This window comes from Mustela erminea, chromosome 8, assembly GCF_009829155.1.
Source record: "Mustela erminea isolate mMusErm1 chromosome 8, mMusErm1.Pri, whole genome shotgun sequence".
NCBI lineage: Eukaryota > Metazoa > Chordata > Mammalia > Carnivora > Mustelidae > Mustela > Mustela erminea.
In genome coordinates this window covers 50,043,005-50,069,761 of record NC_045621.1, presented here as the reverse complement: position 1 = coordinate 50,069,761, position 26,757 = coordinate 50,043,005, and the positions used below count along the sequence as shown (strand labels likewise).

Sequence of the window (26,757 nt, the reverse complement as noted above, 5' to 3'; positions counted from 1 at the left end):
GTGGCTCAGTGGGTTAAGCCTCTGTCTTTGGCTCAGGTCATGATCTCAGGGTCCTGGGATTGAGCCCCACATCAGGCTCTCTGCTCAGCAGGGAGCCTGCTTCCCTCTCTCTCTCTGCCTGCCTCTCTGCTTACTTGTGATCTCTGTCAAATAAATAAATAAATAAATAAATCTCAGTTTCATCCTCTGTAAAACAGAGATAAAACTCCTACCTGGCAGAAAGCGGCTATGAAAATTAAGTGCAAAGTAAGCCTTCCGGAAGTGGTAATAGTCCCATTTATTATGTCAAAGGGCATTCCAAATGCATACGTATTAGCCAAAAGTGAGATTTTACTGTACACAAGTCTGACAATGAAACCCTAGAAAGGCTGGGGCTCCTGGGTGGCCCAGTCGGTTAAGCGCCTGACTCTTGATTTCAGCTCAGGTTGTGATCTCAGGGCGGTGAGATCGAGCCCCAGGCTGATCAGCCTCCCTGATCATCGGGGAGTCTGCTTGAGCTTCTCTCTCCCGCTCGTGGCATGCGCACATGCTCTCTCTATTTCAAACAATTAAAAAAAAAAAAAGAAAGAAAGAAATTTAAAGGCTGAGATCTGTATAACATATGGTTGCTTCCCTGATGCAGGAAACACACACACACACACACACACACACACACACACAGTTTTACAAATTCCTAGTTTATGATGTCAAAATTCTCTAAACAAAACAGATGCTAGGGATCAAACAGCATGAAGACTTCTGCTTATTTCTTCACCATAAGTAATCAAGACCCTCCAAGATTAAGTAATTTTATTTCCTGTACGTTTGGGAATAGCTATGAGTTCTTCCACAACCTTCTTGGATTTCCAAGGTTAACGCTTGCAGTAATTTTCATAAGAAAAGAAAATCAAATCTTCTACAACCATTCTGGAAATATAATTCATAGTAATACATTATTATTAGAATCATGCTATTATTAATAGCAGCTCCTTCTTACAAAGTAATACATTCAGAACCTTTTATAGGTAAGCTTGTATACCCTGCTGCACGAAGGGCAAATAATTACCATGGCTAGAAATGAATTCCAGAAGAGAAAGTACACTCTCGCACGAGGAAGTCACAAAGCCCAGAGACTAATGTAGTGCTACCTCCCAAACTACCACCAAACATACAAAAGTCAAGCAACTTCAGAGCCTCCACCTCAAAAGTCTCCTCTAGATGTTCATGCCCACCTGCTCACCCCTTCCCAGGGTGCCTAAGGAAGTAAATTTAACATCAGCTAAATTTAACATCTCTCCTCCCAGAAAGCAAGACTCTTCCTTCTCTCTGCCCTCCCGGTCCTCCCCTCACCACACTCCTATTTTTAAGAGCTTTTATAATGCAGGTAGAGCTGAAGCCCCCAGGGACCTTTAGCCAGCTTCTGTGGACATCAGGCTCTCTGTGGAGGTGGGCAGGCTCCCTTCCAACCTCTGTGTGACTTTTCACCTGAATACCCAGAAAACACAGGTGAAGACAGAAAAGATCACTCACGCTTGATTAACCCAAGCTTCCTAGAATCTCTTAATGAAGATTCCAGAAGGATTCACTTCCGGACAGGCAGAAGAAGTGAAGGCAAAGGCACACACACTTTCCTTAAGGGCAACCTCCCCTTGCATCCTGCTGAAGGTAAGTCTCCCACGGAGCACCAAAACCTCCAAACAAAGAGGGAGCACTCTGAAGGACCAGTCAACTCTTCGGGAACCATTCATGCGTACGTGTTTCCATGAAGTAGGTCATATCCGTAAGTCCGTTTACTTTAACTGCTTCAGAAACTAGGACACAAGAGTTAAAACTGGTATGTCAAGACGTGTTCTGTTACTTGTTATGCTAACTCACCAGGAGTTACGTCGGTTCTTAAAGTGGTCCCTGTAAAACATCACTGCGCTTTAATTTATTTTCTAAAAATGCTGCAGCAACTGTGTTGAGTACAGCCACGGGGAAGTTCACAGAAACAGTTCTCACTTTCGCCAAACCATGAGATGCATTTGTAAAAATAAAACAACTGGCATTTCAGGATCCAGAATAAAGGATCTAACTCTTGTGACCCCATGCAGAGTGGGAACCCCAAGGGCAAGAATATGAAACCACTTCTATTCTGCTCTTTTTGCTGAAGAAAAGAACTTCAAATAAGATTGCTGCTGTGAACAAAGATAGCCAAACAAGTAGCTCCTCTTGTTGTTGCCCCGGGAGTGAGCATCCTTGGAGTTCTGGCTTCCCCCCCTCTGCAAGAGGGCATGAGGCAAAGGATGTGTGTGAGCTCATTTATCATAAAACTCCTCTTCCCACGGCAGCCTTGGACCTGATCTAAAATTTAGGCAATACACCATGTCTAAGATTTATGAATACACCATGACAGAGATTTTCAATGTCTCTTGCTCTCCTGGTCTTTTCTTCTCCTCAGGCTACCAGTCTTTGGTGAACTATCATCTTAGGTGTTATCTGTCCCACATGTCTAAATAAATTTCATAGCAATTCAAAAAACAAGTCAGATGTGACCAAACTATGACAAGAAGTATGTACTCATCAACATCCTCTGGCGAGGCTTATTGAGATGAGCACCTCTTGATTTCAAAACAAAATCCCTTTTTACCTTCTTTTCCATTTGAAATAAAAAGACAGGAAGGAACCTCTATTTATTAAGCATCTACTGAGAGCCCCCCCATAAGCATCCTATACATTCTCCCACTCAGTCATGCTAACTTTCCATTTTGCTTATGAACAACTAAAGCTCAGTTTAAACGGAGAAGGCGAGTATCATCTCCTGGTTGCTGCCCTCCATGCTCTCAAACCGCGGTGTCCCAGCACAGCTCAAGAGACACTGTGCCCAACCAATGACACAGTCACCTACAAACCAACTATATACTGGGTATACAGGGCAGGAAAAAAGGATTTTCCCCATTGATCCAAAACATAATCTTTTAACACAAGTCAGATACAAGCTAGAAGGATGGCTATCACCTCCAGAGTCCTCTACTGGCGGACAGCCACTGGAAGGCAAGAGAACAAGCATTCTAGGTGAAGGGAGGAAGAATGAGCAAAGGTACAGAGTGGGAAGAAGCCAGGTGTGGAGGAAAGAATGAATGGCTCTTTCAGCCTCACTCCTGCTTCTTCACTCCCAGGCCATAAGACATTCTAAGGTTCCAAAGGACCTCACCATCTTCGGAGAAGTTACTACATACAAGCAGGAGAGCGTGCATAAGGTATGCCTGCCTTGATAAAGACCAGAAAGAGAAAAATCATGCGCAGGCGTGTTCATGGTTTACAGAAGACCTCGGCTGCTCGGTCAGTGCACAAGCTCCCCCAGTAGTGTCCTCACGAAGGCTGACAGGCAGCCCCTCTGGCTCAAACACAAAGATCCAATTTTGCACATACAAATGGTTCACTCATTCAACGCACACATATTGAAAGCCTACTAGGTGCCAGGCACCGTACTAGATGCTAGGGATACAAAGATGAACTCAGCTGATTCTTGGCTGCTCAAAGCCCAAGAGAAGCCAGCCACTCTAATTAAAAGGTGATGGGTGCCATGAAAATTAGCAAACAGAGAATGGCTAGTGTCAGTTAACCAGGTCCGTATTCCAAAGGTAGCAGCAGAAATACTTCCTTAATTCACCCTTCTGTCCACATCTAAGCCTACCTTGGATAGGGCTGTGTCTATTTCTACTTTATGCACTTGTGGGCTCTTCACAAGGCTACCATTTTCACAGATTTCATTTCATTTTTCTAGGACTACAACATCTAAGAAAAATAATCAACTAGATGGGGATAAGGGAAGGTCCTTCCAACAAACGCCTTTATAACCAATTCTGTATAGTGGCCCACATCTGTGTGCTCTATTATTTAGTCAAGAGAGTCACCTCAAAATTGTCAAGCCAAAATGCACAGTATCTCTGTCTTCCCCAATATTTAAGACTCCCTTTCCACTAAGTTTTTTGCTTTGTTTTTTTGTTTGTTTGTTTGTTTGTTTTTTTAAAGCATTCCCTTTACCATAGCAAAGCTAGGAATATGGCACCTACCTGGTCCCAGGAAGAGAATAGTATTTCTTAAAACCCTTCCAGTATGACTACTTCCTTAGCAGGTGGTTAAAATATTTGGGTTTTAAAAAGACAACTTGGTAAAAATGATTTAAGACCCTTAAAAACACTAGATCCAAGTTCAAAAGCAAAATTAAAAAGTGAGGAGCTCAAGAAACAAGGAAAAATTTACCCTATTCCAACTTCACTTAGTCAAGCACAGATCTGTACACATCAAGACAGCCAGATACCTAACTCCAATAAACTAACTGATACAATTTGGAAACGTATTTGCCTCATTACAAATCATCACAGTCTTAAATGAAGTTACTGCACTCAGGCTACCCAACAGTCCTATGAGAGTTCACCAACAATGCGGAAGCCCTCACAGTGGGTTACGGGGTAAACCAACAGAGTGTGGTAACCATGTCCCCAGCTGCCACATCCCAGCACCTGTGCTAACATAGGAGTGCGGCTTCCTATTTAAAAAGGCTCATCCCTAGCACTGGGGCCCACTGCAGAGACCTTTAAAACATCATTAACAGTCTCTAAATAAATATCCCTTCTTCATCAGCAGGGCTCAACATTACTCTGCAAATTGAAAAGTTTGCCCCCCACCGCTGTCTTTTTTCTCCCTTTTTTTTTTTTTTTAAAACAAGAGAGCACCTATAAACAGTGTACAGAGAGAAGGACAGAAAACTGGATTTCACCTCCTTTCCTCTGCCCAGGGCTATTCCATAGCTGTTCCATTCGTCTTCCGCAGACGTTCCCTCTCAATAGCTGGAATAGGTCCTCTCACATAACCTGCTCCAAGGAACACCTCCTCTCCCTCTTGGCATCTCTCTAGAAAACTCATTCCATGAAGCACCTCGTTCAGAGCCCACCCGTTAAAGAGGAGGCCAAGAACATACACTAGTGTAACGAGCCGTCTACACAGCCCCTCAGGCTTAGGCTTTCAGTAAATCCACTACCCAAGCAGGAAGGCACCCAGGCCATGCATTACCCTCCCCACTTCCACATGAGGAACTGGGATCCCCTCCAAAGCAGAAACCACACTGTGATCATTCTGCATTCTCAGCAACTTCCACAGACAATGTTTAATTAATAAGAAAGCAAGAAAGGGATGTGGAGTGGTGGAAGAGAATAAACATGAGGTCTTTTCGCTACTAACTCAATGCTGAGAAGAAAACACAAAGAGAAACAGAAGACGAGGTGAAACAAAAATACATATGACAAACACCTAGTTACTCACACCCAAATGCGATCAGCATGACAGGCTTATTAGCCCATGTTAATATCTGGACGTACAGTCATTCCAGAACTAAGAAAAACACTAGAATGTATAAATCTTGTTTAGATATTTGTATAAATAGAAAACAATATTGAAGTGTTAAATACTCCTCAGAGCAAACTCAATTCAAACACATTCTTTCTAAACGATCCTGCTTGACAAGATGCCTGCCTATCAACTTTCACCCAAACACAAATCAATCCCTGTGATTTGGTGAATGTCTGGAAAGCTGGTGAGATTGTTTACAGGGTAAACAGAGGCTAACTTTACCTTGTACCTTGTAAGTTTGAAACTTTAAGAAGACTCAAACAAATATCTGAACAAAGATCCTATTGTGGGTCATTACTGCAGGTACCAACCATTTTGGCAATCCAAAGCGAGGGAATAAGAGTTCTAGCCTTACCAAGATTCATATGAATGAAGCTATTGAAGTTTCTACCGCCAGTAGGAATGTTCTATAGCTACACTGGCCAATGTGGTAGTCATTAACCATCTGTAGTCTTTGGGTACTTGAAATGTGACTAGCGCAGTTGAGAAACTGAATTTTTAGTTTTGAGTTTAATTAATTTACATCTAAAGAGCCACATGTGTGCTGGTGGCTACCATATTGGAGAAAACAGGTACAGAAGAGGAAAAAGAAATGCATTAAATTTCAAAAACAACTCTTTAAGAAAGGACAGATTCTTATCTGTAAGTCTAAAAAAAAGACCAGGTGCCTATCTAAGAATTTTAACGCTAAGACAGACCTTCAAGACCCAGCAAAGGAAGTGAAGTCACATCCAAGGTCAAATAAATACTAACAGTTACAAGCTAGGCTGGCCCTCCCCACCAATCTCTCTCCACAACAGTTTGCCTAGAAGTTCCTCGATGAACCAGCTGAAAAAGGAAATTAATATTTTCAAATAATCATATGTGTCAGTCACTGTGTCACAGGTCCTTCACAACTGAGGTCATTGTTTCATCCTCACTACAATTCTGACAAGTAGCCATCACTATTCTTATTAAGTAATTCTACAGAGATTGGGAAAAACTAGATTCCAGCTCTGACCTCTGCAACTCCAGAGAGCAGGTTATTTCCACAGGACCATACTATGTCCTTCTCAAGATTCCTACCAGTCCTCTGAGCCCCAGACTCTCAATGAAGTAGCTGATCCCATGCTCCCAAAGTTACCAAAATCTGGTGCTCTCCACCCAGAATGCTGGAAATTTACATTTGTCCTAACCAAGCAAAAGATGGTCTCCCATTTCCAAGAGAGCAAAAGTTAAGTTCCATTTCTCCAGCAAAAGTTAAGTTCCATTTCTCCAGCAAAAGTTAAGTTCCATTTCTCCAGCTTCCTTGAATATCTTACTACATTCAACCCTACAGCAGGGTTGCCTCTGAGAAGAGAATGAAGCAAGAGCTCACCACAGCCAACAGGTACTCATTAATCCTCACTAATGTCTGCAGGAGGTCACCAATTTCAGTAATGACATCAGTCTTCCCCTACAGATGAGGCGGCTGTCAGGCTGAGCACCCAGAAGGCCAGCCCTGAATTCTCCATTCCTCAGATATCACTGGCTCAAAACTCCTTCCTCAATTCCTGACAGTCCATGTGACTCCTTGCAGAACACTCCAGGGCAGATCTCCCTGGCTCCAGAGGAATCCTCTCCCCCTCACCATACCGGAGACACATACAGAGTTCCAATGATCCTGGCACTGGAAGCCTCAGGTAGAAACAAAACGAGAGTAACTCCCTAGAAAACACACAAAAACTTGTGAAATCAGTTACTCACAGCAACACCATTCAGGTAAACAAACACACAAGCAACTCAATATCCATCAGCTGACAAACGGATTAAAAAAAAAAAAAATGGGGTCTATCTGGGGCGCCTGGGTGGCTCAGTCTGTTAAGTAGCTCTTGATTTGGGGCTCGGGACATGATCTCAGGGTTGAGGCCCACATCGGGCTCCATGCTCAGCAGGGAGCTGCCTTGAGAATTCTCTCTCCCCCTTTAGCTCTGACCCTTCCCCCCACTTGTAAGCTCTAAATTAAATAAATCCTTTTAAAATGGAATAGATCCATACAATGAAATATTATTCAGCCATTAAAAGGGGTTGAAGTACTGATAAATGTTACAACACAGATGAAATTTGAAAACCTCCTGTTAAGTGAAATAGCCAAGTTACAAAAGGTCACATAACATCTGACTCCATCTATGTGACATACTAAGCACATCTATAATGACAGAAAGTAGAAGAGTAGTTCCTAGCAGCTAGGAGGAGGGGGAAGTAGAGACTGACTGCTAATGGGTAAGGGGCTTCTTTTTTTTTTTTTTTTTAAAGATTTTATTTATTTATTTGACAGAGAGAAATCACAAGTAGGCAGAGAGGCAGGCAGAGAGAGAGGAAGGGAAGCAGGCCCCCTGCTGAGCAGAGAGCCCGATGTGGGACTCGATCCCAGGACCCTGGAATCATGACCTGAGCCGAAGGCAGCGGCTTAACCCACTGAGCCACCCAGGTGCCCCGGTAAGGGGCTTCTTTATGGTGTGATTCCATTGCTCCAAAATTAAACACTGGCAATGGCTGCACAGCATATATTCAAAATCACTGAGTTACAGATTTTTAAAGAGGTGAATTTTATGGTGTATGGATTATATCTTAAAGATTTGGGTTTGTTGTTGTTGTTGTTGTTGTTGTTGTTTTAAACAAAACAAAACAGCTGGTAAGGTAACAGTAACAAAGTAATGGCTGGAGCCCAGAGGGGTAGAACTCAACCCAGCTGTAGTTAAACTTTTAATTAAAATGAGAAAGCCACATGGTGATATTTTCCAGAAGTCTTCCCTAAATTCGAATTCAAACTTCACAAATTTCCTCCACTGAAACTTTAAAAACACAAAGGTCGGGCTCCTGGGTGGCTCAGTGGGTTAAGCATCTGCCTTCAGCTCAAGTCATGATCCCAGAGTCCGGGATCGAGCCCCCACATCACGCTCCCTGCTCAGCGGGGAGTCTGCCTTCTCCCTCTCCCACCACACCTCCCCACTGTTCATTTGCATGCTTGTGTGCACACTCTCTCCCTAATAAATAAAATCTAAAAAAAATTAAAACCACATACAAAGGTCAGAGAAAAGTCAAGATCCTCTCTAACTTATAGATAAGCAAACTAAAAGTTTAAAGATTTCCTCAGAGATAAAGAAACTAACTCCCACATACACACATTTAATTTTAGATGACCCAGGGAGAGGTCAGAAAAACCTTTTTGTAAACTTCTTATCTGAAAAACTTGACATTTCCAGCTACAATTTTTTTCTCCTATATATGAGTGGATTAGACTAGATCATAATCAGTCACGGAGTACATACCATGTGCCCAGTCCTGCTCTCACACACACAATCTTACAAAACTTAATCCTCATAACCCCCATCTGTAGGCATGAGATTTAGGGTTAGATGGGGTCCTGCTGCAGGGCCTGTGCCTGGTCCTTCAGGGTCCAGAGAGCTACCATTGTAGCAAAGCTGGCCGGCAGTGCATGACCGATGGGACTTGAATCGTCTGGTCTCCAACAGCTCATTGGTGCTCTGGATTCTACTTCTCATTCACTGCAAACTGATAAAATCTCAAAGCTCTCCCTCTGTGAAAAGGTTCTATAACTAGAATAGGTAGTACTATCCTTGGGCACTAGCAAGTAATAAAACTCAGCCTTCCAATGACCTAACTTATTGAGAAACAATAAAAACGACTCTATGAGTTGTTTGTATGAAAAATGTATGTATGAAATATATATATACAAACGCATATATATGAAGAGCTATAACAACATCTCATATCCACCGATGGAAAACTATAGTTCCAGATCAACAGCAACAGTGAAAAAAGGTTGACTGTGTGGGGGCCTAAACCATGACAGCTAGGAGGGAACAGGGACAGAGTAAGGGCTGCCGACTCACTTCCTCTCTCTGATTTCAGCTGCTGAACAAAACCAGACATAAGAGCAAGGGAGCCTCAGGTAGGGTCCATAAAGGTGAGCTGGATGAGGAGAGGGTTGCACAGAACAGTGTGGAATGGATCTGGGGCCAAAGGAAAAGAAACAGCACACGGGATCACAGGCCATGAGAATGATGTGGCAGCCACCAAGCATTACCTGAATCACTCCTCGAATAGAAGGGAGGGAGGTCTGACCAAATGGGAGTGATGTGGTGCCCATAGTAAATCAACTGCCCAGAATGTTCTCACATGCCCTTCCCTGGCTCGGTCTATCTAGCTGGTCAGGCTTCACTCGAGATATTTAATAAGTATAAAGCCATTAAAATGAAGACTTTCCAGCTACCTATCTCATTTTAATCCCAGTTATCTACTTTTTTCCCCAAACACCTCAGCAGAAACAACCCGTCAGTACAACTCATTTTTTTTTTTTTAAGATTTTTATTTATTTATTTGACAGAGAGAGAGATCACAAGCAGGCAGAGAGGCAGGCAGAGAGAGAGGAGGAAGCAGGCTCCCCGCCGAGCAGAGAGCCCGATGCGGGGCTCGATCCCAGCACCGTGGAATCACAACCCGAGCCGAAGGCAGAGGCTTTAACCCACTGAGCCACCCAGGCTCCCCACAACTCATATTTTTGAAACTCCTATTTACAACTGAAACAAGATCATCACTCAGCTTTCGGGAATTGTCAAAGTATTATCTGACGAAGGATGTCTAAGTGCTAAGACCAAGTAAATGATTTTTGTTACAAATGCATGGTTGAATATATTACAGAGCCCTGATGACCACAACCACCCTTACCCATATGCCAAGAACAACAATTTCTCTCCCTCTTAGCACTTGGAAAAAACAATACCCCAACCTCAAAATGGTTAATTCCCTAACCCACTCTTCAGAATTTAGGGTAAAGGATTTCCCCCTTGCAGCCTACTTCTTTATGCTAAAGCTGTTCCTAAGCCTCTTTGTTCATTCAACTCTATTAATATAATGACCCTTACCATACATAATGGAGATGTTTTCTACCCTGAACACCACTCTGAAAGGAAAAAGTACCTAAAAGCAAAGCCTCTATACACCCAGAATTTTGCAAACCAACTACAGTTTCAAATGTTCTTTTCTACTGTTGGCCTAACCAATCCCCAAGTCTAGGGAATTCTATTTTGTATGCCAAGAACATCTCCTAGCCTACTGTGCCCTGATTTTTTTTCAAGACAAAACAAAAAAACAAAAAAACAAAAAAACCTGTAAAGTAGAGAAATCACACTTCATAACTTCATAACATATCCCAGACTTCTAAGAGTTAAAAAAAAAAAAAAAAAAATCTTCCCTATCTAGGGATTTCCTTTAAAATTCCACCAAGCTCAAGTGCTTCCAAAACACCAAACTCATGTCTACTCTTCTATCTATATTCTGGCACAAGGTCAAACTCTCCCAAACTGTTTGTGGAGAAATCTTCCACCTGTCATGAGGGGCCAGATTTTTCCCATCACCATTAAATGCCCAAAGAGAGCTTCTTTTAAAAGACTGATTCCAAAAACCTCAAGTTCAAGAATTAGACTTTTTTGGTCTCATAACATGTAATGTCCTCTATAAAGAGAACAGCCAATGTTTAACAGAATTTTAGGGGAAGAGGGGCAATAAAGTAAACTTGGCTTAAACCTTTCCTTTTATGGAGCAGAGAACTGGTGCAGAGAGAGATGAAATGACTTGTTCCAAGTCACACAACCAGTTAGTGTGAAGGCTGGAACCAGAACCCTCATCCCTGACGTGGGTCCCGGACTCTCAGACTCCACTATCTTCTTTATATGCCCAACAGAGCCACAGTAAGGTAGGAATGGTGCTTATGTCTTCTGATTCCCAGCCAATCAGCATGCAGCGTTTGCACAAACGAACCTCCACCTCCTTCAGTGAAGAGCCCTCCCAGACCTACAAATTTTAAGGATTTGTAGGATTTGTTTGAGAAATGCAAACAAATTCAATAAAATGAGGTATCAAAGGCAGGACCTCAAGCAAACACACCTCACTGTACAACGAAAGCCACATTTAAGGCGAGCACACTGTAACTTAACTGCAAGGCCAGCACTCGTCCAAGTCTTATTTGCCAACCAGCCTCACGGCTTTTCTAAGTACTAATTTGGACTTCAGTAAGATAAACCTGTCGTGCTCATTAAATTACAATCTCTCCTTAAGGTCAGAAGATTCTTCCTATCCTCAAATGAGCATTTGCCTTTCCTCAGATTGTTATCAGCCAACAACAAAAAAGGAGCTAAACAGTTTCCAAGGAAACCTAAGAAAGCAACTCCACCTTAGGTGACCGAAGTATGGGCTATAACGAATCACAATCTGCTGAGAAGAACAGCTCTTGCCTGGTATTACTAACTGGTCACTGTTTAGGCTCCACAGAGGAAACTGCAAAGAAGTCCTGAGAAGTGCAAGGTCAGCCGTCAAGATCTTGCCAAGGTAAAAATACAATGGGGGAGGTCAAGGTCTTCATCAAGGCAAGTTTAAGCCCAGAATGTAAACTCTGCACTAACATGTAGAAGGCATCCCAAAAATAAACATGGGTCATTTGTCAGATGCAATAATGAACTTTCTCCCACAGGACTTTATGTCAAGCTCAAAAATCTAAAAATAAACCCAAACCTCCAACTATCAAGACGATAACCATGAATTCACAATAGCTGCTGTGCAGAGTTTATTTAAGCTATCTATGGCAGGCAACTGACCAAATTTACAAAAGACTCTTTCATATAATTAGGAGATTATAAACAATAAATCTGCCTCAAATACCAAATCAGACTCTTCACTGGTGGACCTCTAATTATAGTTCATCTCCCTACAGAGTCATCTTAGAGCTCCAAAATTTTTAACAGTAATACATGTCACTAGTAATACAGGCCAGTTAGTGTATTATGAATTTATATTAACTTAAATACTTTCATTAGCCATAAAAAAAATCTTTATCCGAACACTTATGAGTTCTCCCAACTAAACTGAGAACTCTTGTCTTCCACATATTCTACTTCATGTGTGAAATTAAGGAAGCTATAAATTTGTGTTATCTGGCCCTTAGAAAGAGAAAAGCATCTAAGAAAAAAAAAAAATCAAGCATCCTTCTGTGGTAGCCAAGCCTCCAAGATAGTCCCCCCAAATCCTAGCCTCTTGGTATCGATGCCCTTGTACAGTTACCACTCATAAGGAACAGGGCTGACTTGTGTTACCAACTGGACATCACAAAAGTGACGGTATAGGACTTCCAAGCGAGGGAATAAAAAACATTGCATTTTCCATCTTTCTGTCTCTCAGATTGGCTTGCTTCGGGGAAATCCAACCACCATGTTGTGGGGACAAGCAAGCAGTCCATGGAAACACCTTCGCTAAGAGGCACTGAGACATCCTGGCAACAGTCAGCAGCAACAGCCTTATCAATTGAGACACTCTGAAGTGAATCATCCCCCCCCACCCCCCCCACCCCCCCACTCTGCCCCCAAGCAAGCCTTCATGTGCTGGCAGCCCCCTCAAGGTCCGCAACCTCCCAAGACATCCTGAGGCAGAACCATTCAAATTCAGAAATGAAGATAATGTCTATTATTGTTTTCGAGCTGCTAGGTTATGAAGTAATTTGTCACACAGCAATAAACTACTAATACACATTTTTCTGATGAAATCAAATGTCCAGAAATGAAAGTGTAGCATCTTCTGTTTTTAATTATTTTTAATTTTGTCCTTTCCAACGGCTCAAGTGGCTCCTATCTCTTCTCAATCAACTCTTCCCCGCAAAGAATGCGTCACTCCGAAGGAACCAACTCCTCTCAGTTACAGCCAACCTCTTCACAACATGAACACATGCTGGATGTTACGGCTGAAAATCCCCTTTAACAAGGTCTATCAATAATCACCAATCTCATGCTAATAAAAATTCATATTATTTGTAGGGATATAAAACAATAACTATGTGTACACAAATATTTAGACACCTGAACTTTCCCTCGTTTAAGTCAAATCCCTAAACTTCTACTGACCCCTCCATCTACTCTCCTTCCCCTCGGGCTTCATCCCTCTACCCCACACTCATTAAACTGGGCAGAGAAGAAACCAACTGTAACGACAAAATCACAAAGACCCAAGGAGATGCATATAAATAGTCAAACAATAGTTCATCGTTTGTTATAAATGCCTTACATGAAGCATTTGATTTTTATAGCATCTCTGGGGGGGAGGAAAAGCTGCTTCCCCCAGCTTAAAAAAAAAAAAAAAATGGGGCAATGGCTGTTTTCCAAAGAGCACAGAAGCAGTAAGAACAACCTTGAAGTTCCGCATCCTGGCATTCTTTCACACTAACTCAGACGCCATCTGCCTGCCTAGGGAAAGAGAAATGCTTTCATGTTAACTAGGGACATGTCCAGTCATGGAAGGCTAAATTGCATGTCTCAGTGGCTTAGGCAATCACATGCAGTGTTTGCACAAATGAACCTCTACTCCTTCAATGGAGAGCCTTCCCAGACCTACAAATTTTGAGGATTACCAGGGATGCAAACAAATTCAATAAAATGAGGTATCAAAGGCAGGACCTCAAGCAAACACACCTCACTGTACAATGAAAGCCACACTTAAGGCGAGCACACTGTAACTTAACTGCAAGGCCAGCACTCATCCAAGTCTTATTTGCCAACCAGCCTCACGGCTTTTCTAAGTACTAATTTGGACTTCAGTAAGATCGAGAAACCTGTCATGCTCATTAAATTACAACCCAACAAGGTAATGCCAAACCTACAACCTTGGGTAAATGTGAGAGAAAGCAATGAATGAATTAATCACTAATGTCTCCCCCCTTTGTGACTAGATGCTAAAATGAATCCTGAAGGTGCCAAGTTTCCCCAACTCTGATATTTTAAAATCACAGAAATATCCTTTAGAAAAGTGGGGGTAGGGAGACTTACGGGGCTCAGTCATTTGAGTGTCCAATTCTTGATTTCGGCTCAGGCCATGATCTCAGGATCCTGAGGAAGAGTCCCCCGCATCGGACTCCAAGCTGGGTATGGAGCTTAAGGTACTCTTTCCCTCTCCCTCTCCTCTCCCTCTACCCCTCCCCACCCTGCTCGAGCTCCCATAAGCGCACTCTCAAATTTTAAAAGAAGGGAGCGCATAATTTAAAGAATCACTTTAAAATATGTTGCCTAGACTACTGTCCCTTTCTCAATTGGATACTCTATTGCAGAAAACTAAGGAGCATCTCATTTAGAGCTACAACTTACACTAAATTCAAGGACATCCAGATTAAAAATAAGCAAAAGAGGTATCACCTCTGCTGCCTTTAAAAAAAATTTTTTTTTTTACCAAAGAGGACATGTTTTATGGCTTTATTTTTCCTTCACCAAAACTGAAATTTTATATAAATGAGAGGTGGATAAAGTTCTGATATTCAAAAATCAGGGAAAATGTTAATTCTTCAAGGAATTCTTCGAATCTCAAAACCAAAAGACATATAAAACCACCTTGAACATTAAACTCCTTATTTCCTATTTGACTGACGTACTCTCAATAGTTCTTCTGCTTTGGATCATTCCCTTCCCTCCCTTCTTGCTTCCCTTTATTAAATTCTCCTCTCCAGGGCACCTGGGTGGCTCAGTGGGTTAAGCCTCTGCCTTCAGCTCAGGTCATGATCTCAGGGTCCTGGGATCAAGTCTAGAATTGAGCCTGCTTCCTCCTCTGTCTGTCTCTCTCTCTCTCTCTGTCTCTCTTTCTGCCTGCGTCTCTGCCTACTTGTGATACCTCTCTCTCTGTCAAATAATAAATAAATGTTTATTTAAAAAATCCTCTTGGGATGCCTGGGTGGCTCAGTTGGTTAAGCAGCTGCCTTTGGCTCAGGTCATGATCCCAGCGTCCTGGGATCGAGTCCCACATCGGGCTCCTTGCTCAGCCCCTCTGCCTCTGCCTGCCATTCTGTCTGCCTGTGCTCGCTCTCTCCCCCTGATAAATAAATAAAATCTTTAAAAAAAAAAAAAAAGTAAAAAAAAAAAAATCCTCCCCTTTCTCTCTCTCTTTTAAAATAAGCCTAAAGTACCAACCAAAAGAGACTCAAGACCACTAGTCCACTTGTTCCATCCTTCAGAAACAAGAGGAGGAACCAGAACTTTTGGGGTTTGAAGTTCCCTCAAGGAAGAATTAGCTGCTGTTTTTACTGCTTAAAAAGTAACTTCAAAATGAAAGTGAAAATATAGCCAAATGCCTTAGATCTTAAGAGTAAGAACATAAAATACATGGATCAGGAATTATTTTGCTGACTTAGTAGCAACCAGACCCTGACAAGGGTATTTTGCCCATTTTAGAAATATTTTGTAAAAATCATCTAGGAAACAGAGACCAGAAGCATTATAGGATAAAAGGCTAAAAGACAATCCTCTCTATGAGGAGACAGTGTACAACCTTCAGTTATTAAGCTTAAGAAGAGAAGGCTACAAGGCACCCAAATCATCATCTTCAATTCCACAAAAATTTATATACGAAAGATGGTCACCAGATGTTCCCCATCACCAATGAGTAGAAAACAAATGGAAAAAAGGCTCAAACTTCAGCAAAAGTGCCCTGAGACCCCAAGTCCCTGTACAGCAGGTGAACTATTCTGGTAACTCTCAAACACTGCATTAACGCACACATGACTCGCTTATGGAATCCTGTTAAAATACAGATGGAGTCAGTTAATTCAAAACAGGAAGTGAAAATCTGCATTTCTATCGAGTTCCCAGGTGACCCGGATACTCTTAAACCTGAGCAGAAAGAGCTAAACCACAGCCACAGGACTGTTCATTCTGGCTGTCAGTTCAGTTCAACAGGGTTCCCACAAAACTGCCTGGGCTACACCCACTGGTATTGATCAAGAAGCTAGCCCAAAGGGAACAAATCATATAAACCTTCCCCATCGAAGAGCTTTAAGATGGAAATTACAAAGAACACTGAAAAGTTACTGTTAAATACCAGAATACAAAGTTTCTTTGAACAGGTTCCCTAGAGCCCTGAGGTGTGGTTTGAACCTGGTGGAAAGGAAGCAAGACAGATGAGCTCACACACCTGGAAGACAAACTAATTTCACAATCCCCTTCCAACCTGTTTTACAAATTACCAGTGCTCTTGGGGATCCAAGAGATACTCCAAGCAGTAATGCCTCCAATGCAGAAATTATGGCTTAAGAACTCTGTCAACTAAAATATAGAACATTTCAGTTGCAAAGGCATTCAAGGTGTAAAACAGGAACTGTTTAGTGTGGTAATTCACCTTTTTGTAGCCTAATTCTGAGGAGTCTCTAGCAATTAGTTACATTTTCATCACAAAATAAGAACATAAATCTCACTAACCACCTGCAGTCCAGACTGACAATATACAGTAAGAGGGCAGCCTCCCACATGGAACAAGTAAAATAAAACCATTGCTAGAGCATTTAAACCAGGATACACCACATTTGGAGCTGCATCTCTTTCAGAAGTAATGGTCTCTGTGCACGGACCACGCATCTTGTCAAGTACACTTTATGCCCAATCCTGGAATAGGCAGTGTCCAGCACAGAGTACATGTTCAATAAATATGTTAACAGAGACAAATGCAGTTCTTATCTTTATGGGAGAATTTCAGTACATCCAAAAATCTCAATCTATCTTTATCCTCTAGATGGTCTACCCAACTGGCCCAGTCTGTTGGCTATACCAACAATGTGCCAATTTCCCAGGCTCAAGTAAACACAGAAATATTCTCTTCTCTGACGTTCTATTGGTTCAAGGTTCTGAACATTGGATCTGCAAACCTCTGGTAGTTTAGTCTAAGAACAGGTTTTTGGAAATGCATGTTAATTTTTACAAGTAGAACTATATACCACCTCTGGAATGTCATTGTCTTTACATCTTTGTAAATGTATACAATGCCCCAGCACATCACCATCCACAAAAATCTTCACTGAATAAAACAGTAAGTCACATGTTATGTGCTGGGCACATAGTAGGTATGCAATAGCCTATGCTATTAAAAGGATTAAAAGGTTTTCAAAAATACTTGTACTTCACTTGATATCTCAATTCTCTAAGTCCTCATGGCTTAAATATATTACTTAAGGTTTATAAGAGGGATGTTCCAGACAAGGGAGAAAGAAGAAAATGAAAAACAAAAACCTGTTTTCAAGAACACTTTTTTTTTTTTTAAGATTTTATTTTTAAGCAATCTCCAGACCCAACATGGGGCTCGAACTCACAACCCTGAGATCTAGAGTAGCATGCTCCATCTGAGCCAGCACGGCACCCCTCAGGAACCCATTATTAACAAATTTCCCTCTGCAGGGGAGACAATTCTGACCTCTCAGTAACAACACAGCAAACAGCCCAGATAAAAACTTGCTTGAATAAAGCTGGATTTATTTCAGATACTAAACAGAAACATTGTAGAAGAAACTTATTTATGTAAGATCAAAGTCTCAGACTAATTCCAAGATCCGAGTTAGTCTCTCCTAGTTGCACAATTCACCATTTTGCCAGGAAAAGCACCCCAAACATATCTAAATAGATTAATTTATTGGAAATCCTAGTCATAGAGCCGCTTCAGAAATTCGGCCAAATTTGCTATTGCTGCATTAGATTTTTCTCAAGATACGTTTTATGGTTCCCTCATGTTTTGGTTTAAAAGCCTGGCTCTCTGGCTGATATCATGACAACACGGAATGGCAGAACAAGAAAGCCTGAAGACAAAACTACCAACATTTTCTCTCATTCACCACTCAGGTAACTGACTATGAAATAACTCCACGTACGTTCTGTAGGCCCTTGTAAGGAAAAAACAAACAATATTTGCTGACTGAATTTTAGCCTTAATGTTTATGGATCTGGTAGAAATTCCTAAAGGATGTGAAAATTTCACTGAAAATGACCAAACATGGCCTGAATTTCTAAGGAACCCAATGCTTACCCCCTGCTTCTGCTTTCTGTGGCTGAACTCACCCTTCCACAATTAACACACGTAAGGGGAAGAAAAGCCCCCTGAGAAGACAAGTGTCTGAAGCTCCTCATGGGCAACTCCTCAACATGCTCAGGCAAATAACCAAGAAAACCCAAGGCTATGAACTCCAATGTAAACAACATCGAGAACAACAATTAACCCCAAGCTATTTGGGTCTGCTATGGCAAAACATTTAGTGTACAGTATTATCTATCAGATATCAGATACGAAATATTAAAAAGTCAGCCCACCTCTGAGACTATCGAAATACTGACTTTTCAGAAGCAACCAAAGTGAGTATCGCAAAAGCACTTCAGAAACCCTAAGAAACAAGGGAGACAGATGATCAAGTGCTGACATTTGGAGGTATCTTCCGAACAGAAATTCCAAATAGGTCAAAACCCAAAAAAAATATAATCCAGTTAAGAAATGGGCTGAAGACATGAAAAGACATTTCTCCGAAGAAGACATCCAAATGAAAAACAGACACATGAAAAAAAAATGTTGAACACCACTCATCATCAGACAATTACAACTCAAAACCACAGTGAGACACCACCTCACACCAGTCAAAATGGCTAAAAGTAACTCAGGAAACAACAGATGCTGGCAAGGAAGCAGAGAAAGGGGAACCCTCACGCACTGTTGGTGGGAATGCAAACTGGTGCAACCACTCTGGAGAACAGAATGGAGGTTCCTCAGAAAGTTAAAAATAGAGCTATCCTAGGATCCAGTAATTGCACTACTAGGTATTTATCCAAAGAATACTGAAGAGTTCATTCAAAAGGGCGTATGGAGGGGCGAAAACAACAAAGGGGTATATGGACGCCAATGTTTATAGCAGCACTATCAACAATAGCCAAATTATGGAAACAGCCCACATGTCCATTAATTGATGAATTGATAAAGATATAGTATATTTATACAATGCAATATTACTCAGCCATCAAAACGAATGAAATCTTGCCATTTACAACAATGTGGATGGAACTAGAGGGTATTATGCTAAGCTAAATATGTCAGGGAAAGACAAATATATGATTTCATTCATATGTGGAACTTAAGAAACAAAACAGATAAACATAGGGGAAGGGAAGGAAAAATAAGAAAAACAGAGGGAGGCAAACCATAAGAGACTCTTAATTACAGAGAACAAACTGATGGTTGCTGAAGAGAGGTGAGTGGGGGATGGGATAAATGGGTGATGAGCGTTCAGGACGCTTGTTGAGATGAGCACTGGGTGTTACAGATAAGTGATGAATCACTAAATTCTACTCAGGGAACCAATATTACACTATATGTTAACCAACTTGAATTTAAAAAAAATTTTTTTTTTTTAATTTAACAGACAGAGATCACAAGTAGGCAGAGAGGCAGGCAGAGAGAGAGGAGGAAGCAGGCTCCTCGCTCAGCAGAGAGCCCGATGTGGGGCTCGATCCCAGGACCCTGGGACCATGACCTGAGCCGAAGGCAGAGGCTCAACCCACTGAGGCACCAAACAAATTCCAAATGAAATAAGAAGAGCCCTGTAACTCAGTCATCCTCCCATTTTGAGATTCAAACAGATTCTCAGAAAATGAAATAATACATAACGAGTTGATCATCAAATTTTTTTTTAAGATTTTATTTGTTTGAGAGAGAGCACAAGCAGGCAGAGGAGAGGGAGAGGGAGAAGCCCGCGTGGAACCTGACACGCGGCTCAATCCCACAATCCTGAGACCATGACCTGAACCGAAATCAAAAGACAGACACTTAACTGAATGAGCCAACCAGGGGTTCCTAATATAATCAATTTTCACTTACTTACCAGTCAACATCTAGAAACAAAACAAAAGGTTTTTAGAATTTAGAGAGGTTACAGCTTTACTGAAATAAAATTCAACCATTTAAAGGATATAAATCAATAGTTTTTGGTGTATTCTAAGAGTTGTGTAATGATCACCACAGTCAGTTCAGAATATTTTTATCACCTCAACAAGAAATCCTGTGTCCTTGAGCAATCACACGCCCCCAATTCCCACCCAAGACTTCTCCGTCCCCCAACCCCAAGAAGCCACTAATCAACTTCCTGTCCCTATAGATTTGCCTGTTACAGGCATTTCATATAAATGGAATCATGTATTACATGGCCCATAAGTTCATCCATGCTGTTGTGCTTAAGATTACTTCAATCTTTTTACGGCCAAATAATATTCCATTTTATGGATATACCACATTTCGTTTATCTGTTCATCAGGTGATAAGACTTTAAGATTTGAGAGAGAGAGCATGTGCATGTAAGAGGGAGCACGGTGGGGGAGGGAGGGAGAGAATCTTAAGCAGGCTCCACATCCAGCACAGAGCCTTAGGCGGGGCTCGACTCTTGACCCTGAGATCATGACCCAAGCCAAAGTCAAGAGTTAGATGCTTAACCAACTAAAATATCCAGGTATCCTGAGACTGACTTTTTTTTTTTTTTTTTAAGATTTTATTTATTTATTTGACTGACAGAGATCACAAGCAGGCAGAGAGAGAGGAGAAAGCAGGCTTTCCGAGGAGCAGAGAGTCGGATATGGGGCTTGATCCCAGGACCCTGGGATCATGACCTGAGCTGAAGGCAGAGGCTTTAACCCACTGAGCCACCCAGGCGCCTCACTGAGACTGATTTTTAAAGAAAACAATGCTAGAGTCAGTAACTTACCTAGTGGGAGTTTTGTCAATAAGGGGTTTCCTGAAGTCCAAAGAGGCTCAGCCTGAGACACCATTAATACTCACGGATGACTATGGAGGATTATAGCTCTGACTACTGTGAAGCCCAGGGTGCTCAGCGCCTCCTGCACCACCGGAGAGAGTCTACTACCAAACACAGCATTCATCAGAAGAGACCCTAGAGTCCCTTCCAGTCCAAGTTTCCTTGTCTGTAAAATACCCCAAATGATTGCACTAAGAATTAAATCTCCTTCAAGAGTTAGCTCATTTTACCTTTGTAACAGAAAAGCAAAATGAAACCCTGGAAAAAAGTGATTTAAAGGTTACGGCAACAATTAAAAGTAAAATTAAAAGTCAAACCTAATTCTCCTAATGCCCATTTGACTTTCATCACTGTGAACTGCCTCTTTAAACTGTATTCAACATGATCCTACGGAAATCATTTAGAATGTGGGCCAAGACTCAGCGACACAGATGTTCATCTTGGTGAAAAACTTTAAGAGGCACACAGAGAAGGCCATCCTGAGACTCAAAGCATACGGAACTAGTTAAATTAACTGTGAAATGCCCATCAATGTAACAGTATGCAAGCACTCAGAAATTCTAGTTAAAGGAAAGATGTTCATGATGTAAACATAGAATGGAGAGTTGTGGGGGGGAGGGGAAGGAAAAAAATGAAACAAGATGAGAGGCTCTTTTTTTAAAGATTTTATTTATTTGACAGAGAGAAACACAGCGAGAGAGGGAACACAAGCAGTGGGAGAGGGAAAGGGAGAAGTAGGTTCCCTCGCGAGGAGGGAGCCCAATGTGGGGCTCGATCCTGGGACCCTGGGATCATGACCTGAGCCGAAGGCAGACCCTTAACAACTGAGCCATCCAAGCACCCCAACCATAAAAAACTCTTAATCTCACAAAACAACCTGAGAGCTGCTGGGGGGTACAGGGGTTGGGATAGGAGGGCTGGGTCATGGACATTGAGGAGGGTATGTGCTACGGTGAGTGCTGTGAAATGTGTAAGACTAAGGATTCACAGACCTGTACCCCGGGGCAAATAATACAGTATATGTTAATAAGAATTTAAAAAATAAAAAAAAATTTTTTTAAAAGATTTTATTTATTTATTTGTCAGAGTGAGCACAGGCAGACAGAGTGGCAGGCAGAGGCAGACGGAGAAGCAGGCTCCCGCTGAGCAAGGAGCCCAATGTGGGACTCAATCCCAGGACGCTGGAATCATGACCTGAGCTGAAGGCAGCTGCTTAACCAACTGAGCCACCCAGGCGTCCCTAAAAAATAAATTTTTTTAAAAAAGAAAAGAAAACCAAACCGTGCTAGCAGAATACATACCAAAAGAGTGAACAGTGCTCATCTCTGGGCAACGGAATTAGAAACATTTACACTTTGGTTGTAAAAGGAATTTTCAAGAATAAATAAAAATTATTTAGGGTTAAGTCAATCCAGCCTTCCTGGTTTAACTGTAAATCAGAAACATAAATCCTGGAAAAGGAACAATTTTTTGAGAATTGTGATACTTTGTGAAGTCCACAGATGTAAGATTTAAGCACATAGAAACAAAATATCAAACCACCTTACACTGTGAAAATATTTTAGTACTAAAGTCAAGAGGAGCAGATATGGATCAAAATACACACAAAGTAAACGAGACAACTACCTGCAAAGTTTTCAGAAAGTTTTAAGAAGTATACTTGAAACAAATCAACAAGCCCCAGTAGTCACTCACAAACAGTTTAGAACAGACACCCCAAAAGGCTGCCCTGTGTGTGATTTTGGTTTCTCATTTCAGTAGAAGCATTCCACTGAGTAAAAATTAACTTGAAGATATCAAGCAAAATTGCAAACAAAAATTTGCTAAAGTATGCTATTATTATCCAGATTCCCACCACATATGCAAAACATCATACATCAGAAGACAGACATCAGAAGTCAAAGAATTAAGCAATGTTTCCTTTACTTTTAAGTGTAGTATTTCCCAGATAAACGTTTTTCTAGAAAGGAAAAAAAAAAGAGAGAGAGACTATGGATCTAAATATATTAACATACCTGCTCCATTTAAGCTCTCTTTCTCAATATCCTCTTGAGTCTTGATTCTCCACATTTATTATGCAGTCAAAACTTTTATAAAGCAAATGTTTCCAATCTTAGCATAACCACAAGGAATAGACATTGGCAACTCATCAAAGACCTACGTAGCCTTAAGATCAAATCTGAAGAGTAAACAGTTTCTTCAGTTTGGGCCTTAAGAGCAAAGGACTTTAAATGATATCTGACCAGGTGGCTTCAATACCGTATTACAAATAATTTCTGGAATTTAATCATCATCGAAGCGCATCTTCTCCATCTAAAAGAGAACCATATTTTAGAAGAATAAAACGGTATAGAAAATGGAGCACAACTGCCTTAACCAAGACGAGTATTGTTTTAAGAAAAAGTATCTTTCATTTCAATTTATAGACTTCATATACATTGGGCCCTGAATGTGAAATGTATTTTAGCATAGGTTGCAACCAAGAATTTGGAAGACACGGATTCAAGGAGTAATCTGAATTCTCGAGTGGGCCATGAATATTAGCTTCCAGAAGATAAAGTCTAACTCATATGCTAATAAGACAAAAGTGACCAAGTCTAACAAATGAGGCAGCGATTGTGCTCAGATACCTCACGGTGAACATCATGGTCCCTTCCCACACCTTACTAGGAATGAGCAAGCTGTCTCCAAAGAACATCGCTGCTACTGGGGGCTTACAGAACCCTTTCATTATGCTTCAGTTGCACTTTCTCCTTTTAGATGAGAAATTAACACGAAGAGTGACATTCCACTTCAATAGGGAGCCTGCAGCTTGCCACTGAAGGATGTCACTTTCGTAAGTGACAGTTACTACAGGCCCGCCCTACCCTCACCCCCGACAACCCTACCCTCCACCTTCACCAAGGGACTGAGTGCCCAGCCGAGAAGTTGAATGAGGGCTATGGCGGTGAACGACTTAGTTCAAATCCTTCTGAATACTGATTATCCCACTAGTACTGCTACCGTTTTGAGAAATCTACGGAGTGCTCAGTCCGTAGAAAGCCCTTAGAAAGTGGGAAGGTTTCTCAACTATTGTCTTGTAAAAATAGCAAAACCCTCACCTGAGCGAGTAATCAAGGATAGAATATACAACTTTCCCCTTCCTCCAAAACTCCTCAAAGTCTTTGTAAACGGTGATGAAAATGGCTCAATACTAAGAATTCCTCTCACCGAAATAAAAGAAGGATTCGATAATGAGTACTGAAGCCAAGATGGTGCCATATGTCCAATCTCACCTCTGCCCCTGGTTTAAAACACACACACAACTTCATACTTACTTCCTGCTACACAATTCCCCAACTTCCTTCAGTATTTTTATCTGTAAAGACAGACCACCATTGCTACACCTATGAAGTTAAATGGTAAACTGAGGCACACGTAGCCTAACAGTTCAGAATGGAAACTGAGGGGGCACCTGGATGGCTCAGTCGGTTGGGCGGCTGCCTTCAGCTTGGGTCATGATCCCAGGGTCCTGGGATTGAGTCCCACATCGTGATCCCTGCTCACCAAGGACTTTGCTTCTCCCTCTGTCCCTCTTCCCTGCTTGTGTGCTCTCTCTCTCTCTCTAATAAATAAATAAAATAAAGTTTAAAAAAAAAAAAAAAAAAGAATGGAAGCTGAGGTGCCAAGAAGACTGAGTTCAAATCCTGTCACTTACCATTTGTGTGACTTTGGACAAAGCTGACCAATTTCTTTGCACCTCAGTTTCCTCTTCAGAAAGACCAAGTGACAGCATCTACTCTTTTAGGTTGTTACTAAGATAAAATGCATTAAAAGCCATCTAGTCCAGAACAAAGGTAAGTCAATAAATACTAGCTGCTATTATTAATAGCAAACAATCTCAACCTACACTCCTTTTAGTCAAAGATAAAGGTCAAAATGGATGGCAACCAGTTTTTTAGTTTATGGGTCTAAATCTTATAACCAAAAATATATGATAAGCTCCTGGATGATAACTCACTTCTATTATTCAGTCTCTAACACCACATAGATACTAAAAAATATGTAATTACTAATACATAGGCACAATCTGAGCAGCCTAAGGGATGAGCGCACTAACACCAGCTACACCAGGGGCAAAAACCCACCTAAGGGATCACTACAACAAGAATCACTCTAGTTGAAGATGGGTATACCCAGGACCCAGCAATCATACTTCTAAGCATATCATCTCAAGAGGTTACACTGGGGGCATCCGGGTGGCTCAGCTGTTAAGCACCTGCCTTCAGCTAAGGTCATGATCTCAGGGTCCTGGGATCAAGCCCCATGTTGGGCTCCCTGCTCAGCGGGAAGCCTGCTTCTCCCTCTCCCACTGCCCTGCTTGTGTTCCCTCTCTCTCGGTCTCTGTCAAATAAATAAATAAAATCTTTAAAAAAAAAAAAAAAAAAGAGGTTACAGCTGTGCCTCAATTGACAAGGACTGTAGTCCTAATAATCATAGTAACATTAATTATATGCAAATAACCTTAAGTATCTCTCAGTAGGGTGATACTTGATTCTCCTTCTTCACAGTGGTCATGGTCTAGAAAGTCACAGCCAACACAGCGAACACTGAACCACTGCTCGTATGGGAAATAAAGGCTTGGGTTTCTGCAAATGTCCCGTCACATCATTATGTAAAACGCTCATGTGTGTTTCTGTTTGAAGATACCGTACCTGATATCTGTCTTTGACATTAACATTGAACTCCTAGCCCACCGCTAACTCGGTCCCAAACAAAGCTTATCTAACACACGTATTGCCTCCTCCCTAAGGCACATTTCCGTCTGCTTGAGCTTAAGAACACTAGAGAGCACCTCAGTACCAAGCTTGGAAGCCACCTTACATATTACATAGCAGAATCCCCAGCAAGAGACACAAAAATGCGAAAAAAACATGGCACTAAATGGAATGCAAAAAGGAACTCGTTTACAGTGAGAGCTAAAACAAGAAAGCAGAGCGCCGCCTTGTTTGGCCTCGGCTGGGAGGTGGCGCATCGAGTGACTCAAATTTTTCACCACTCTGGGATCCACGAATGACCACAAAAGCACCCCAAGTACGGATTTGAGGGTTACAAATAAACTGTGTTGAGTAAGCAAATTCACAAATCCAGGATCCACAAATTATGAGGACCAACTGTAAATAATTTACAGTACATGCATTCCAGGGCTAGGACTCACAAGCTAAACGACCTAAAGCTGTGTGCATCAACGTTACTACTTCTCAAACCAAAGCATCAGATCCCAAAGTACACGTGGCCTGGGATACCGCTTCTATAAACTCAAACTGTAAATTACTTTTGCCAAATGTGCACAGGAGTGACATGGGCCAAGTCAGCGCCGTTCTCCTCAGAAGAGGCAAAGAAGGAAGTTGAAGACAGAGGAGCGTGGCCTGTCACACAGGACATTTTATTTTCTCTAGGTAGGTGGATCTTTCATCCAATTACTCCGTCACATTGGGACTGCTTTCTCAACAACACGTCCATTAGGGCTCCTTCTCCGTATTGGACATAAAGTTGTACGAAAGGAGATTTCTGCCTGAAATTACAGCACATATTTGGAGCGGTGATGCCAATCACATAGCAGCATGACAGGCTACAGCTATGACAAGGGTCTGTTTGCACAGAAGGAAAGGATGCCTGTAAGAGAGGGAGATGAAAAGGACAGAGACAACCGGTCAAATTTTTAGTTCTAGATACGCCCTGGGTATCTGCTGCTCTTTTGAGATGACAGGATTCTCTTCCCAGAAGGAATACAA

The 26,757-nt window shown here is 41.6% G+C and overlaps 1 protein-coding gene and 1 long non-coding RNA gene across 2 annotated transcripts in view; both read right to left on the bottom strand.

Moving 5' to 3' along the window:
• FMNL2 (formin like 2) overlaps positions 1-26,757 on the bottom strand; it is a 319,987-nt gene that overhangs the window by 276,345 nt on the left and 16,885 nt on the right.
• LOC116597608 lies at positions 525-25,433 on the bottom strand. Its single transcript, XR_004288687.1, has 3 exons — positions 25,419-25,433; positions 8,329-8,333; positions 525-6,850 (listed from the first exon to the last, which is right to left on the bottom strand). It is a non-coding gene; the product is annotated as an uncharacterized LOC116597608 (long non-coding RNA).